At 38.3% G+C, this 16,856-nt stretch overlaps 1 non-coding gene across 1 annotated transcript; it reads left to right on the forward strand.

Moving 5' to 3' along the window:
* Positions 1-684: 684 nt before the first annotated feature.
* Positions 685-792, forward strand: LOC148549046 (small nucleolar RNA R71). The gene has a single exon (XR_015898010.1). It is a non-coding gene; the product is annotated as a small nucleolar RNA R71 (small nucleolar RNA).
* Positions 793-16,856: the final 16,064 nt, after the last annotated feature.

The raw sequence follows: 16,856 nt of genomic DNA on the forward strand, positions 1-16,856 counted from the left end.
AGTGACCCTTTTACTCAGCTGGCCCACTTGTGCCTCCAAATTTCTAATGGAGGACCTTGTTTCATTCATGAAACTTACAGTGGCCTTAGATAGATCAGAGACTATATTTGCTAAGCTAGATGGATTCTGCTCAGAACTCTCTGTCTTTTGCTGAGTGGATGATGGAAAATACTTACTATTGCTAAACCTATTTCTTCCACCATTATTAAAGCCTTGTTGAGGCTTTTGTTGATCCTTCCATGAGAAATTTGGATGATTTCTCCATGAGGGATTATAGGTGTTTTCATAGGGTTCCCCCATGTAATTCACCTCTGCTATTGCAGGGTTCTCAGGATCATAAGCTTCTTCTTCAGAAGATGCCTCTTTAGTACTGTTGGATGATTCCTTCAATCCATTCAGACTCTGAGAGATCATATTGACTTGCTGAGTCAATATTTTGTTCTAAGCCAATATGGCATTCAGAGTATCAATTTCAAGAACTCCTTTCCTCTGAGGCGTCCCATTATTCACAGGATTCCTTTCAGAAGTGTACATGAACTGGTTATTTGCAACCATGTCAATGAGTTCTTAAGCTTCTGCAGGCGTTTTCTTTAGGTGGATGGATCCACCTACAGAATGGTCCAGTGACATCTTTGATAACTCAGACAGACCATCATAGAATATATCCAGGATGGTCCATTCTGAAAGCATGTCAGAAGGATACTTTTTGGTCAGTTCCTTGTATCTCTCCGAAGCTTCATAGAGGGATTCTCCTTCTTTCTGTATGAAGGTTTGAACATCCACTCTAAGCTTACTAAGCTTTTGAGGAGGAAATAACTTGGCTAAGAAAGCCGTGACTAGCTTATCCCAAGAGTTCAGGCTATCTTTAGGTTGAGAGTCCAACCATACTCTAGCTCTGTCTCTTACAGCAAACGGGAAAAGCATAAGCCTGTAGACCTCGGGATCAACCCCATTAGTCTTAATAGTAACACAGATCTGCAAGAATTCGGTTAAGAACTGAAAAGGATCTTCTGATGGAAGTCCATGAAACTTGCAGTTCTGTTGCATTAGAGAAACTAGTTGAGGTTTAAGCTCAAAATTATTTGCTCCAATGGCAGGGATTGAGATGCTTCTTCCATGTAAATTGGAATTTGGTGCAGTAAAGTCACCAAGTATCTTCCTTGCATTGTTATTATTTTCGGCCATGTCTCCTTCTTTTTCAAAAATTTCTGTTAGATTTTCTCCAGAGAGTTGTGCTTTAGCTTCCCTTAGCTTCCTCTTCAGAGTCCTTTCAGGTTCAAGATCAACTTCAACAAGAATATTATTATCCTTGTTCCTGCTCATATGAAAAAGAAGAGAACAGAAAAAATATGGAATCCTCTATGTCACAGTATAGAGATTCCTTTATGTGAGTAGAAGAAGATATGAATAGGAGATGGAGAATCCAAACACAAGGGTGAGGAGTAGGTTTGAATTTTTAGATGAAGAGGAGTGTTAGTAAATAAATAAATAATTAGAAGGAGGTGAGAGAGAAGAATTTTTGAAAATTAAATAAATTAAAATAAAAATATTTTTGTTTTTAATTTGAAATTAAAATAAAATTCGAAAATTAGTAAAGAAATAAAATTAAAATTAAAAATTAAAATAATTAGTTAATTAAAAAGGAATTTTGAAAAAGAGGAAGGTGATTTTCGAAAATTAGAGAGAATTAGTTAGGTAGTTTTGAAAAAAATATGATTGAAACAAAAAGATAGGATTGATTGAAAAAAAAGATTTGAAAATCAATTTAAAAAGATAAAAGGTTAGAAAAGATTTTGAAATTGATTTTGAAAAAGATATGATTGAAATTTAATTTGAAAAATATTTGAAAAAGAATTTTAAAAAGATTTCATTTTGAAAATTAAAGTTGATTATTTGACTAACAAGAAACAAAAAGATTTGATTTTAAAATTTAAAGATTGAACCTTTCTTATTAGGCAAGTAACAAACTTAATATTTTTGAATCAATCACATTAATTGTTAGCATTGAATTCGAAAATATGGAATAAAAATAAGAAAAAGATTTTGAAAATTAATTTGAAATTTTTGAAAATATGAAAGAAAAATTGAAAAAGATTTGAAAAAGATTTGAAAAAGATAGAATTTTTAAATTGAAAATTTGATTTGACTCATAAGAAACAACTAAATTTTAAAAAGTTTTGAAAAAGTCAACTCAAATTTTCGAAAATTATGAGTGAAAAAGGAAAAGATATTTTTTTATTTTTGAATTTTAATAAGGAAAGAGAAAAAGATATCTTTTTGTTGTTTTTCTCTTTTTTTTTTATTAAACAGTAAAAATGAAACAAAACATGAAAATCATGAATCAAAACAACTAATGCATGCAAGAACACTTTGAATGTCAAGATGAACACCAAGAACACTTTGAATGTCAAGATGAACATCAAGACTTATTTTTGAAAAATTTTCAAGAAAAGAAAATATGCAAGACACCAAACTTAAAAATTTTTATTCTTTAGACATTAATAATTCAAGAATGCATATGAAAAACTAGAAAAGATACAAAACAAAAAAATATGAAGATCAAACAAGAAGACTGGCAAAGAACAACTTGAAGATCATGAAGAATGCAATGCATGAGATTTTCGAAAATAATAATTTTTTTTTGAAAATTAAAAAGATGCAATTGACACCAAACTTAAAACTTGACTCTAGAAACAAACAAGAAACACAAAATATTTGGTTTTTATGATATTATTAAAAAATTTTTTGGATTTTTCAAAAATTATTTTGGAAAAACGAAAAAGAAGAAATTTTTTTTGTATTTTTTGAAAATAAGAAATAAAAATCTTAAAATTAAAATAAAATTACCTAATCTAAGCAACAAGATGAACCGTCAGTTGTCCAAACTCGAACAATCCCCGGCAACGGCGCCAAAAACTTGGTGCACGAAATTGTGATCATCAATGGCGCCAACAACTTGGTACGCACAATTGTAATCTCAACTCTTTATCACAATTTTGCACAACTAACCAGCAAGTGCACTGGGTCGTCCAAGTAATAAACCTTACGTGAGTAAGGGTCGATCCCACGAAGATTGTCGGCCTGAAGCAAGCTATGGTCACCTTGTAAATCTCAGCCAGGCGGATTCAAATGGTTATAGTGAATTGATAATAAAAAGATAAATAAAACGTAAAATAAAGATAGAGGTACTGGTGCACGAAATTGTGATCTCCAGGCTCGAACAAATCCTGGTAATGGCTCCAAAGCTTGGTGCTCTGATCTTAATTCATAATTGTCACAACTTCGATACAACTAACCAGCAAGTGCACTGGGTCGTCCAAGTAATACCTTACGTGAGTAAGGGTCGAATCCCACGGAGATTGTTGGTATGAAGCAAGCTATGGTCACCTTGTAAATCTCAGTCAGGCGGATTTAAACATGATACTTGATTAGATTAAAATAAACAATAAAAGGGATAGAGATACTTATGTAAATCATTGGTAGGAATTTCAGATAAGCGAGTGGAGATGCTTTTCGTTCCTCTGAACCTCTGCTTTCCTGCTATCTTCATCCAATCAGTCTTACTCCTTTCCATGGCTGGCTTTATGTGATACATCACCACTGTCAATGGCTACTTTCGGTCATCTCTCGGGAAAATGATCCAATGCCCTGTCACGGCACGGCTAATCGTCTGGAGGCATCACCCTTGTCAATGGCTTCATCTTATCCTCTCAGTGAATAATATGCTCACGCACCCTGTCACGGCACGGCTATTCATCTGTCGGTTCTCGATCATGCTGGAATAGGATTTACTATCCTTTTGCGTCTGTCACTAACGCCCTGCAATCGCGAGTTAGGAGCTCGTCACAGTCATTCAATCATTGAATCCTACTCGGAATACCACAGACAAGGTTTAGACCTTCCGGATTCTCTTGAATGCCGCCATCATTCTAGCTTACGCCACGAAGATTCTGGTTGGGAGATCTAAGAGATATTCATTCTAGCTTAATTCATGTAGAACAGAAGTGTTTGTTAGGCACGCGTTCATAAAGGAGAAGGATGATGAGCGTCACACATAATCATCACCTTCATCACGTTCTTGGGTGCGAATGGATATCTTAGAAGCGAAATAAGAAGAATTGAATAGAAAACAGTAGTACTTTGCATTAATCTTTGAGGAACAGCAGAGCTCCACACCTTAATCTATGGAGTGTAGAAACTCTACCGTTGAAAATACATAAGTGGAAGGTCCAGGCATAGCCGAGATGGCCAGCCCCCTAAACGAGATCAAAGGATCATCAGGTAATCCAAAGATGATCAAAAAGATTAGTAAGAGGTCCTATTTATAATAAACTAGCTACTAGTGTTTACATGAGTAAGTAATTGATGCATAAATCCACTTCCGGGGCCCACTTGGTGTGTGTTTGGGCTGAGCCTGAGTGTTGCACGTGCAGAGGCCATTTGTGGAGTTGAACGCCAAGTTCTGTGCCAGTTTGGGCGTTCAACTCTGGTTTTGGATCCTTTTCTGGCGCTGGACGCCAGATTTGGGCAGAAGGCTGGCGTTGAACGCCAGTTTACGTCGTCAATTCTTGGCCAAAGTATGGACTATTATATATTGTTGGAAAGCCCTGGATGTCTACTTTCCAACGCAATTGGAAGCGCGCCATTTCGAGTTCTGTAGCTCCAGAAAATCCACTTTGAGTGCAGGGAAGTCAGAATCCAACAGCATCAGCAGTCCTTTTTCAACCTCTGAATCTGATTTCTGCTCAAGTCCCTCAATTTCAGCCAGAAAATACCTGAAATCACAGAAAAATACACAAACTCATAGTAAAGTCCAGAAATGTGAATTTAACATAAAAACTAATGAAAACATCCCTAAAAGTAACTAGATCCTACTAAAAACATACTAAAAACAATGTCAAAAAGCGTATAAATTATCCGCTCATCACAACACCAAACTTAAATTGTTGCTTGTCCCCAAGCAACTGAAAATCAAATAGGATAAAAAGAAGAGAATATACTATAAATTCCAAACTATCAATGAAACAGAGCTTCAATCATATGAGCGGGACTTATAGCTTTTTGCCTCTTGAATAGTTTTGGCATCTCACTTTATCCATTGAGGTTCAGAATGATTGGCATCTATAGGAACTCAGAGTTCAGATAGTGTTATTGGTTCTCCTAGTTCAGTATGATGATTCTTGAACACAGCTTCCTTATGAGTCTTGGTCGTGGCCCTAAGCACTTTGTTTTCCAGTATTACCACCGGATACATAAATGCCACAGACACATAATTGGGTGAACCTTTTCAGATTGTGACTCAGCTTTGCTAGAGTCCCCAATTAGAGGTGTCCAGGGTTCTTAAGCACACTCTTTGTTTTTGCTTTGGACCTTGACTTTAACCGCTCAGTCTCAAGTTTTCACTTGACACCTACATGCCACAAGCACATGGTTAGGGACAGCTTGGTTTAGCCGCTTAGACCAGGATTTTATTCCTTTAGGCCCTCCTATCCACTGATGCTCAAAGCCTTGGGATCCTTTTTATTTGCCCTTGCCTTTTGGTTTTAAGGGTTATTGGCTTTTTCTGCTTGCTTTTTCTTTTTCTTTCTATTATTTTTTTTTTCGCCCTTTTTTTTTTCTGCAAGCTTTGTTCTTTGCTGCTTTTTCTTGCTTCAAGAATCATTTTTATGATTTTTCAGATTATCAAATAACATGTCTCCTAGTCATCATTCTTTCAAGAGCCAACATATTTAACATTCTTAAACAACAACTTCAAAAGACATATGCACTGTTCAAGCATACATTCAGAAAACAAGAAGCATTGTCACCACATCAATATAATTAAACTAAGTTCAAGGATAAATTCGAAACTCATGTACTTCTTGTTCTTTTGAATTAAAACATTTTTCATTTAAGAGAGGTGATGGTTTCATAGGACATTCATATCTTTAAGACAAAGTTACTAACTACTAATGATCATGTAATGAAGACACAAACATAGATAAGCACATAACATAGAAAACGAAAAACAGAGAAAGTAAGAACAAGGAATGAGTCCACCTTAGTGATGTCCTTGAGCTCTTCTATGTCTCTTCCTTGCCTTGGCTGCTCCTCCTTCATTGCTTTTAGATCTTCTCTGATTTCATGAAGGATGATGGAGTGCTCTTGATGTTCCACCCTTAGTTGCTTCCAATAATTGTGTGGAAGGAAATGTATCCCCTGAGGTATCTCAGGGATCTCTTGATTTGCAGTCAAATGTTCTACCACTGAGCTATAGACCCTTGATGGAAGCTTTTGTCTTCCCTTTCCTCTTTCTAGAGGTTTCTCTGGCCTTAGGTGCCATCAATGGTTATGGAAAAAACAAAAAAGCTATGCTTTTACCACACCAAACTTAGAATGTTGCTCGCCCTCGAGCAAAAGAAGAAAGAATAGAAGAAGAAGAAGAGGATATGGAGGAGATGGATGGAGGTGTGTATTCGGCCATATGGGTGGGATTGGGTGGGAGAGAGATGTTGAATTTTGAAGGTAGTGGTTGTATGGATGTGAGTGGTAAATGGAAAAAAAGAAGGGATGATCATGAATGGAAAGAGAGATGATGAGGTAGGTGGGGATCCTGTGGGGTCCACAGATCCTGAGATGATCCTGTGGGGTCCACAGATCCTGAGGTGTCAAGGCATTTACATCCCTGCACCAATGTAGGCATGTAAAATGCCCTTGCACACAACTCTGGGCGTTCAGCGCCATGTTGGTGCCCATTTTGGGCGTTCAACGCCCCTTTGCTGCCATTTCTGGCGTTGAACGCCAGAACCATGCTTGTTCTGGGCGTTCAGCGCCAGGATGCTCCCATTCTGGGCGTTCAGCGCCAGAACTATGCTCTGTTCTGGCGTTTGAACGCCAGACAGATGCTCCTCCAGGGTGTGATTTTTCTTCTGCTGTTTTTGATTCCGTTTTTGATTTTTTTGTTTATTTTGTGACTCCACATGATCATGAACCTAAGAAAACATGAAAAACAATAAAAATAAGAATTAGATAAACATTGGGTTGCCTCCCAACAAGCGCTTCTTTAATGTCAATAGCTTGACAGTGGGCTCTCATGGAGCCTCACAGATGTGCAGAGCTTTGTTGAGACTTTCCAACACCAAACTTAGAGTTTGGATATGGGAGTTCAACACCAAACTTAGAGTTTGGTTGTGGCCTCCCAACACCAAACTTAGAGTTTGACTGTGGGGGCTCTGGTTGACTCTGCTTTGAGAGAAGCTTTTCAAGCTTCCTCTCCATGGTTGCAGAGGGAGATCCTTGAGTTTTGAATACAAGGGAGTTCTCATTCCATTGAAGGACTATTTCACCTCTGTCAACATCAATCACAGCTCTTGCTGTGGCCAGGAAAGGTCTTCCTAGGATGATGGATTCATCCTCTTCCTTTCCAGTATCCAGGACTATGAAATCAGTAGGTATGTAAAGGCCCTCAACCTTTACTAATACATCTTCTACTTGTCCATAAGCGTGTCTTCTTGAGCTGTCTGCCATCTCTAGTGAGATTTTAGCAGCTTGCACCCCATAGATTCCCAGTTTCTCTATTACAGAGAGGGGCATGAGGTTTATTCCTGAACCAAGGTCACACAGAGCCTTAAAGATCATGGTGCCTATGGTACAGGGTATTATGAACTTTCCAGGATCCTGTCTCTTCTGAGGCAATGTCAGTTGATCCAGATCACTTAGTTCATTGATGAACAAGGGAGGTTCAACTTCCCAAGCATCAATGCCAAACAATTTGGCGTTCAGCTTCATGATTGCACCAAGAAACTTGGCAGTTTGCTCTTCAGTGACATCCTCATTCTCTTCAGAAGAGGAATACTCATCAGAGCTCATGAAGGGCATAAGGAGGTTCAATGGAATCTCTATGGTCTCTAGATGAGCCTCAGAGTCCTTTGATTCCCCAGAGGGAAGCTCCTTATTGATCACTGGACGTCCCAGGAGGTCTTCTTCCTTGGGATTCACGTCCTCTCCTCTCCTCACAGGTTCGGCCATGGCGCTTATGTCAATGGCCTTGCACTCTCCTTTTGGGTTCTCTTCTGTATTGCTTGGGAGAGTACTAGGAGGGATTTCAGTGATCCTTTTACTCAGCTGGCCCACTTGTGCTTCCAAATTTCTAATGGAAGACCTTGTTTCATTCATGAAACTTACAGTGGCCTTAGATAGATCAGAGACTAGATTTGCTAAATTAGAAGCATTTTGTTCAGAGTTCTCTGTCTGTTGCTGAGTTGATGATGGAAAAGGCTTGCTATTGCTAAACCTGTTTCTTCCACCATTATTAAAGCCTTGTTGAGGCTTTTGATCCTTCCATGAGAAATTTGGATGATTTCTCCATGTTGAGTTATAGGTGTTTCCATAAGGTTCACCTAAGTAATTTACCTCTGCTATTGCAGGGTTCTCAGGATCATAGGCTTCTTCTTCAGAAGATGCCTCTTGAGTACTGTTGGATGCAGCTTGCATTCCATGCAGACTCTGAGAAATCATATTGACTTGCTGAGTCAATATTTTATTCTGAGCCAATATGGCATTCAGAGTATCAACCTCAAGAACTCCCTTCTTCATAGGCGTCCCATTACTCACAGGATTCCTTTCAGAAATGTACATGAACTGGTTATTAGCAACCATGTCAATGAGTTCTTGAGCTTCTGCAGGCGTTTTCTTTAGGTGAATGGATCCACCTGCAGAAGTGTCCAGTGACATCTTTGATAGCTCAGATAAACCATCATAGAATATATCTAGGATGGTCCATTCTGAAAGCATGTCAGAAGCACACTTTTTGGTCAACTGTTTGTATCTTTCCCAAGCTTCATAGAGAGATTCACCTTCTTTCTGTCTGAAGGTTTGAACATCAGCTCTAAGCTTGCTCAGCTTTTGAGGAGGAAAGTACTTGGCTAAGAAAGCCGTGACCAGCTTATCCCAAGAGTTCAGGCTGTCTTTGGGTTGAGAATCCAACCATAATCTAGCTCTGTCTCTTACAGCAAAAGGGAAAAGCATGAGCCTGTAGGCTTCAGGATCTACTCCATTAGTCTTAACAGTATCACATATCTGCAAGAATTCAGTCAAGAACTGAAAAGGATCTTCAGATGGAAGTCCATGAAACTTGCAGTTCTGCTGCATTAGAGAAACTAATTGAGGTTTCAGCTCAAAGTTGTTTGCTCCAATGGCAGGAATGGAGATGCTTCTTCCATGTAAATTGGAATTAGGTGCAGTAAAGTCACCAAGCATCTTCCTTACATTATCATTATTTTCGGCTGCCATCTCCTCTTCCTGTTCAAAAATTTCTGAAAGGTTTTCTCTGGATTGTTGTATTTTAGCTTCTCTTAATTTTCTCTTCAGGGTCCTTTCAGGTTCTGGATCTGCTTCCACAAGAATGTTCTTATCCTTGCTCCTGCTCATATGACAAGGAAGAATGGACAGGAAAATGATAATAATAATAATAGAGATCCTTTATACCACCGTATAGGGATCCCTGTGTGAGTGGAAGAGAAGAGGGGAGATAAAGAATGTAATATAAAGGAAGAAACACAACTGTGAGAATGGAAGAGATGTGAGATGAGATGTTAGGATATGAATGAATAAATAGAATAGGATGGGGGAGGTATAATTTTCGAAAATTATTTTTGAAAAGGAGTTAGTGATTTTTGAAAATAGTTTTTGAAAATTTTTAGTATTTTTTTCGAAAATTTTTTTGAAATAAAAATAAAAATAAAATAATTAGTTAATTAAAAAGAAATTTTTGAAAAAGGGGGAGATATTTTCGAAAAATGAGAGAGAGAGTTAGTTAGGTGGTTTTGAAAAAGTTAAGAAACAAACAAAAAGTTAGTTAGTTAGTTGAAACAAATTTTTGAAAAGATAAGAGGTTAGGAAGTTAGAAAAGATATTTTGAAAAGATATTTTTGAAAAAGATAAGATAAGAAGATATTTTTGAAAAGATATGATTTGAAATTAGTTTTGAAAAAGATTTGATTTTTTAAAATCTCAATTAATGACTTGATTCATAAGAAATCACAAGATATGATTCTAGAACTTAAAGTTTGAATCTTTCTTAACAAGCAAGTAACAAACTTCAAATTTTTGAATCAAAACATTAATTGATTATGTTATTTTCGAAAATTTAGTATAAAAATAAGAAAAAGATTTTTGAAAAATATTTTTGGAATTTTCGAAAATAACTAAGAATTTTGAAAAAGATTTGATTTTTGAAAAAGATTTTGAAAAAGATAAGATTTTCAAATTGAAAATTTGATTTGACTCATAAGAAACAACTTGATTTTAAAAATTTTTGAAAAAGTCAATCCAAATTTTCGAATTTGATGAGAGAAAAAGGGAAAGATATTTTTTTGATTTTTGAAATTTTTATGAAAAACATGAAAAATATGCAATGCATGAAATTTTTAGATCAAAACAATGAATGCATGCAAGAATGCTATGAATGTCAAGATGAACACCAAGAACACTTTGAATGTCATGATGAACATCAAGACACAATTTTGAAAAATCTTTAATGCAAAGAAAACATGCAAGACACCAAACTTAGAATTCTTTAATGCTTAGACACTAAGAATTCAAGAATGCATATGATAAACATGAAAAGACACAAAACAAAAAATCATCAAGATCAAACAAGAAGACTTACCAAGAACAACTTGAAGATCATGAAGAACACTATGAATGCATGAAATTTTCGAAAAATGCAAGATGCACATGCAAGTGACACCAAACTTATGATATGACTCAAGACTCAAACAAGAAACACAAAAATATTTTTTATTTTTATGATTTTCTAATTTTTTTGGATTTTTATTTATATTTTTCGAAAATTATGTGAAAAAAAAGAAAAAATAAGGATTCCAAAATTTTTAATATGAATTCCAGGAATCTTGCCATGTTAGTCTAAAGCTTCAGTCCAGGAATTAGACATGGCTCACTAGCCAGCCAAGCTTTCAAAGAAAGCTCCAGTCCAAAACACTAGACATGGCCAATGGCCAGCCAAGCTTCAGCAGGTGATCAGAAACAGTAGCAGGTGGATTAACTCCAACTAGCTTGCTCTTGATAACAAATTGCTGCCTCAGTCCAAATGAATTTAGACATGGCTTTACAGCCAGCCAGGCTGCAACATATAATTACATGGGCTGGAGTGATTAGTTGAATACCAATCCCAAAGTAGTTTGGGTATGGCTTTACAGCCAGATATGATTCAACATATTTCATGAAACACTAGAATTCATTCTTAAAATTTTGAAGCCATAGAATAATTTATTTTTGAAAACATTTTTATTTTTTTCGAAAACAGATGAGAAAATTTTAGAAATTTTTTTTTTTTTGAAAAATTTTTGAAAATAAAATAAAAAGAAAATCACCTAATCTGAGCAACAAGATGAACCGTCAGTTGTCCAAACTCGAACAATCCCCGGCAACGGCGCCAAAAACTTGGTGCACGAAATTGTGATCTCCAGGCTCGAACAAATCCTGGTAATGGCTCCAAAGCTTGGTGCTTTGATCTTAATTCATAATTGTCACAACTTCGATACAACTAACCAGCAAGTGCACTGGGTCGTCCAAGTAATACCTTACGTGAGTAAGGGTCGAATCCCACGGAGATTGTTGGTATGAAGCAAGCTATGGTCACCTTGTAAATCTCAGTCAGGCGGATTTAAACATGATACTTGATTAAATTAAAATAAACAATAAAAGGGATAGAGATACTTATGTAAATCATTGGTAGGAATTTCAGATAAGCGAGTGGAGATGCTTTTCGTTCCTCTGAACATCTGCTTTCCTGCTATCTTCATCCGATCAGTCTTACTCCTTTCCATGGCTGGCTTTATGTGATACATCACCACTGTCAATGGCTACTTTCGGTCATCTCTCAGGAAAATGATCCAATGCCCTGTCACGGCACGGCTAATCGTCTGGAGGCATCACCCTTGTCAATGGCTTCATCTTATCCTCTCAGTGAATAATATGCTCACGCACCCTGTCACGGCACGGCTATTCATCTGTCGGTTCTCGATCATGCTCGAATAGGATTTACTATCCTTTTGCGTCTGTCACTAACGCCCTGCAATCGCGAGTTAGGAGCTCGTCACAGTCATTCAATCATTGAATCCTACTCGGAATATCACAGACAAGGTTTAGACCTTCCGGATTCTCTTGAATGCCGCCATCATTCTAGCTTACGCCACGAAGATTCTGGTTGGGAGATCTAAGAGATATTCATTCTAGCTTAATTCATGTAGAACAGAAGTGTTTGTCAGGCACGCGTTCATAAAGGAGAAGGATGATGAGCGTCACACATAATCATCACCTTCATCACATTCTTGGGTGCGAATGGATATCTTAGAAGCGAAATAAGAAGAATTGAATAGAAAACAGTAGTACTTTGCATTAATCTTTGAGGAACAGCAGAGCTCCACACCTTAATCTATGGAGTGTAGAAACTCTACCGTTGAAAATACATAAGTGGAAGGTCCAGGCATGGCCGAGATGGCCAGCCCCCTAAACGAGATCAAAGGATCATCAGGTAATCCAAAGATGATCAAAAAGATTAGTAAGAGGTCCTATTTATAATAAACTAGCTACTAGGGTTTACATGAGTAAGTAATTGATGCATAAATCCACTTCCGGGGCCCACTTGGTGTGTGTTTGGGCTGAGCCTGAGTGTTGCACGTGCAGAGGCCATTTGTGGAGTTGAACGCCAAGTTCTGTGCCAGTTTGGGCGTTCAACTCTGGTTTTGGATCCTTTTCTGGCGCAGGACGCCAGATTTGGGCAGAAGGCTGGTGTTGAATGCCAGTTTACGTCGTCAATTCTTGGCCAAAGTATGGACTATTATATATTGCTGGAAAGCCCTGGATGTTTACTTCCCAACGCAATTGGAAGCGCGCCATTTAGAGTTCTGTAGCTCCAGAAAATCCACTTTGAGTGCAGGGAGGTCAGAATCCAACAGCATCAGCAGTCCTTTTTCAACCTCTGAATCTGATTTCTTCTCAAGTCCCTCAATTTCAGCCAGAAAATACCTGAAATCACAGAAAAACACACAAACTCATAGTAAAGTCCAGAAATGTGAATTTAACATAAAAACTAATGAAAACATCCCTAAAAGTAACTAGATCCTACTAAAAACATACTAAAAACAATGTCAAAAAGCGTATAAATTATCCGCTCATCAGGTACTTATGTAATTCATTGGTGAGAATTTCAGATAAGCGTATAGAGATGCTTTCGTTCCTCTGAACCTCTGCTTTCCTGCTGTCTTCATCCAATCATTCCTACTCTGTTCTATGGCAAGCTTTATGTAGGGCATCACCGTTGTCAATGGATACTTCCATCCTCTCTATGAAAATGGTCCAATGCGCTGTCACTGCATGGCTAATCATCTGTCGGTTCTCGATCATACTGGAATAGGATTTACTATCCTTTTGCGTCTGTCACTACGCCCAGCACTCGCGAGTTTGAAGCTCGTCATAGCCATCCCTTCCCAGATCCTACTCGGAATACCACAGACAAGGTTTAGACTTTCCGGATCTCAAGAATGGCCATCCATGGGTTCTAACTTATACCACAAAGATTCTAATATCTCAGACTCGGTCCTCTGTATTAGATATCTAAGAGATACTCATTCTAGCTTGTTTGCATGTAGAACGGAAGTGTTTGTCAGGCACGCGTTCATAAGTGAGAATGATGATGAGCGTCACATAATCATCACATTCATCATGTTCTTGGGTGCGAATGGATATCTTAGAATAGGAATAAGCTTGAATTGAATAGAAAAACAGTAGTACTTTGCATTAATCTGTGAAGAACAGCAGAGCTCCACACCTTAATCTATGGTGTGTAGAAACTCTACCGTTGAAAATATATAAGTGATGAAGGTTCAGGCATGGCCAAGAGGCCAGCCCCCCAAACGTGATCTAAAGATAATCCAAAGATGTAAATACAATAGTAAAAATTCCTATTTATACTAAACTAGTTACTAGGGTTTACAGAGATAAGTAAATGATGCAGAAATCTATTTCCGGGGCCCACTTGGTGTGTGCTTGGGCTGAGCATTGAGCTTTACACATGTAGAGGCTTCTCTTGGAGTTGAACGCCAGTTTGTAACCTATTTCTGGCGTTTAACTCCACTCTGCAACCTGTTTTTGGCGTTTAACTTCAGAATGCAGCATGGAACTGGCGTTGAATGCCATTTTGCATCGTCTAAACTCGAGCAAAGTATGAACTATTATATATTGCTGGAAAGCCCTGGATGTCTACTTTCAAACGCAATTGAGATCATGCCATTTGGAGTTCTGTAGCTCCAGAAAATACACTTTGAGTGAAGAGAGGTCAGAATCCAGCAGCATATGCAGTCCTTCTTCAACCTCTGAATCTGATTTTTGCTCAAGTCCCTCAATTTCAGCCAGAAAATACCTGAAATCACAGAAAAACACACAAACTCATAGTAAAGTCCAGAAATGTGATTTTTATTTAAAAACTAATAAAAATATACTAAAAACTAACTAAATTATACTGAAAACTATGTAAAAATAATGCCAAAAAGCGTATAAATTATCCGCTCATCATTAGACGGTGTGTGCCTCAATCAGAATTCCAGTCCATCTTAGAGGCCTGCCACTCATCTGAGAGTGGAGGACATTTTGGCCCTCAAAGAACAGCTAGAAAAATCTTAGACTGTGGATTCTGGTGGCCTACTCTTTTTAGAGACGCTGCTGAATTTTGTAAATCTTGTTTCCCATGCCAAAAATTTGGTAATATATCCATGAGGGATGAGATGCCTCAACAAATTATACTTTTCTGTGAAGTTTTTGATGTTTGGAGCATTGACTTCATGGGTCCATTTCCAAATTCTAATGGTTACTTTTATATATTGTTAGCTGTGGATTACGTTTCCAAATGGGTGGAAGCAATTCCTACCCGCACTGATGATGCTAACACTGTTGTTTTCTTTGTTAGAAACCACATTATTTGTTGCTTTGGATCTCCACGAGCAATCGTGAGCGATCAAGGCACCCATTTTTGTAACAGGAGACTAACAGGATTAATGAAGAAGCATGGGATAATTCATAAAGTTGCAACCGCCTACCATCCTCAGACTAATGGGCAAGCCGAGGTATCAAACAGAGAGTTAAAGTGTATATTGCAGAAGATAGTCAAACCTCATAGGAGAGACTGGAGCACCAGGCTACAAGATGCACTTTGGGCATACAGAACAGCATACAAGACACCCATTGGGATGAGTCCTTTCCGCTTAGTTTATGGAAAAGCCTACCATCTCCCAGTTGAAGTAGAGCACAAAGCCTTTTGGGCAGTAAAGGAATGCAATATGGGATTTGAAACAGCCGGAGCTGAGAGGAAGTTACAACTGCAAGAATTAGAAAGCCTTCGCCTGGAAGCTTATGAGAACTCAAGGTTGTACAAGGAAAAGATGAAGGTTGTACATGATAAGCACATCAAGAGAAGAGAGTTCTAACCTGGGGACTTAGTCTTCCTTTACAAATCTAGACTGAGGCTCATGCCAGGCAAGTTGAGATCAAGATGGGAAGGTCCATATAGAGTAGAGAAGGCTGAGCCGTACGGTGTTTTTCACCTAAGTCACCCTTCAAGCTCTGAACTCATCAAAGTTAATGGACATCGTTTGAAGCTCTACCATGGCGAGAAGATGAAGAAAAACAAGGAGCTCGAGATCTTCTTCTTGGAGGATCCACACATAGCCGAAGATTGAGCTAGTGGAGCGTCCAACTTACGGACGTTAAAGCAAAGTGCTAGGTGGGAGACAACCCACCATGGTATGATCGTTCTTTTCTTTATTCTTAGTTTTCTTTTCCAATAACTCTTTTCCTTATTCGCACATTTAGCTTGCATCTACATTTGCATATTTTTATTTAAAAAAAAAATTTCACGCGACGCGACCGCATCAATGACGCGTCCGAGTCGCAGGTGGCTCAGAAAAAATAAGAGAGCGAACAGAGAGTCACGTAGGAGCGTGGCTGGAGGCGTGCCTTTGGCACAAATCACCCCACGCGACCGCGTCACCGACGCGTCCGCGTCATGTGGGAACATTGGCCTCCCATGCGACCGCGTCACCCACGCGGCCGCGTGACCTGAAAATCGACGTGAAAAGGGTGCGTAGCCGAAAGTTATGCTGGAGTGGTGCTGGACTAGCGCTAGACGCACAGCCCTTACCACACGAACGCGTGCCTCACGCGTCCACGTCATATCCCAATATTGGCCACTCACGCGGTCGCGTGACCCACGCGATCGCGTCACCCAAAATTTGGCAAATTAAGATTTTGAACAGAGAGTTGTGCGAGCGCGAGGCTGCCTTCGCGCCGGTAGCATAAAACGTGTCACGCGACCACGTGACCGACACGACCGCGTCAATCCAGGTGAGCGCAATTCGCGCGAACGCGTCACCCACGCTTCCGCGTCGCTTGCGCCGCACAGCTTACCCTTATTTGCCACATATCTTATCTTTCTTCTCCCCAAATCCTATTTTCTCTTTTCCCTCCTTATTTCTACCTTCTTCCTTCTTTCTCACTTTCTACTTTCTCACCACCATTAACAAGGTTTTTCTTTTTCCTTCCTTACTTTTCCATTATCTTTCTTATTTTTATGTTTTCTTCTTTTCTTTTCTTTTTACTTTCATTATTCATATTATCTTTTTCTTTCTTCTTCTTTTTCTTTTAATTGGTGTTAGAAATTTAATTAAGTCATTATTTCTCGTTATATGCCTGTGGATTGTTGCAATATTGTTTGGCAATTATATATTACTTTTTAAAGGGTTGCTTGCATGTTCAAATTATTATTTTCAATAGTTTATTCATCATGCATGCTATGTGTTTGT

This window comes from Arachis ipaensis, chromosome B8 (assembly GCF_059453495.1).
Source record: "Arachis ipaensis isolate K30076 ecotype BB chromosome B8, ASM5945349v1, whole genome shotgun sequence".
In the NCBI taxonomy this organism is placed as follows: Eukaryota; Viridiplantae; Streptophyta; class Magnoliopsida; order Fabales; family Fabaceae; genus Arachis; species Arachis ipaensis.